This window comes from Sceloporus occidentalis, unplaced genomic scaffold, assembly GCF_023333645.1.
Source record: "Sceloporus occidentalis isolate IW3139 unplaced genomic scaffold, rSceOcc1.0.p SCAF_22, whole genome shotgun sequence".
Classification (NCBI taxonomy): Eukaryota; Metazoa; Chordata; class Lepidosauria; order Squamata; family Phrynosomatidae; genus Sceloporus; species Sceloporus occidentalis.
Genome location: NW_028317002.1, coordinates 5,806,554 through 5,808,316, shown reverse-complemented (window position 1 = coordinate 5,808,316; position 1,763 = coordinate 5,806,554).

Here is a 1,763-nt window from a genome sequence, read left to right as displayed (position 1 = left end):
GCAGTGTCTTTACTTTCCATTTACCTTCACATAATGCACAACACATTGTTTCCTGACCCTCAATTTGTGAAAAATGACAATTATTAATTGTGAAGCTTTGAAATGTGATAAAGATTGGGATATGCCAATAATAGTTAATGCTCGCTTGTACAATTTCCCCAAAGAGGCTGAAATAACCTGAACTTGAAGTAAAGGCAATGCTGATATCCCATCATCATTCAGTTATTCAGTGATGTTAAATGATGGAGAAACAATTTCAATTCACTTTACCACTGAGGAAATATGCGCTGAGTATCTTAAGCAGAACTGAGTTTTTCACATTCCTCTGATACTTCTACAGCTAGTGTGTAATATAAAACAAACATATGAGCTATCATTATGGGTTAACTAGGACTAGGTATTTATTTAATTTAGTTATTAATACATAGAAACTCTTAGAACTCAATTTTTAAGGTTCAATGCTTTGAACTCGTGCTATTATTAAATTATAGGGGTCATCACTGTTTGGGTGTGAGACACACTCAGAGCCATAGTTAAGATCTGTCTGATTTAATAACCCCTGATTAATACAAATGTTAAGTCATGGAAAAGAGTCACAGAATTCTTCATTAATATTTAGATGTCTGGACATTGTGTAACTATGTGATTTACGAAGCTATTAACAAACGGAAACATTTAGTGAAAAATCTGCTGCTTAACAATGAATTTGATACAAATATTTGCTTTACATTTTTACATATGCAATATAATTAAATTCTTTCTTATAAGAGTAGAAAACCCCCCACATACTTTAGAATGATTCCTGTACTTTACTTGTGAATAGACTTGTGCAAATTTTTATTTTAATGGAAAGTCACCAATTTTGTACATTCGTACAAATTGTCCCAATAAGAGGAAGGGCTCCAACGAAACAAACAGAAATGAAGCAGACAGCTCAGAATTTGCATTTCATTAGGTTTTTAACACACTTTCTCTCACTCACTCTCTTACATGCGATCTCACACTCTCTATCAATGCCTCCCTACCTTCTCCATGTCACTGCTTCTCCACTTCTTCTTCGCGCCACTCTCTGTTTCCTCTGTCTTTCTTCTGTGGTCGGCTTGTCCCTCTCTGTGCTGTGTTATCCCAGCCTGGTGTAGTAGTTCCACAACAGGACAGGCCTCAGGAAACATACCCTGTCCCCTGACTGGAGGAATGGGGGAAAGACTGTCCCCATGTTGTGCTCAAAGGTGCTGCCCTTTCGCGGAAGAACTCCACCAGGCCATAATAATGCAGACAGATCTGCAGAGAAAGAGAAGTGCAGAAACTATGTTTTTTATGGGCAAATGCGAGTTGGCATTAGTGAAATGTACTTTGAGTGTACACTTCTCTAGACTACCTTATCGTTTTTGCTATATTAAAATGCAATAATTATCTTGAGAGGGAGGTTTGTCACGATTATTACATAAGCATCTATTTATTTAGATTGCAATAGAGAAAAAAATAATAAAAAAACGCATATGTATACTAACATTGTCTTATCTCAGAATATCTTCAGAAAGTCCAATTTCCACAGCAGTTCAATGTAGATAAATAATGTGACACACATTACCCTCTGAAAGTACAGTTTTCTACATTTTCTAGTTGAATAGACACCTAAACAGTTAATTCAGAAAGAAAAAAATAAACAGAAATAAATAAAAAAAACCCCAACAATTATCGATATCAATATTTACAATCATGGTCATACTGTTGTACATATGTCAGGACCTGTTAACAGTTTT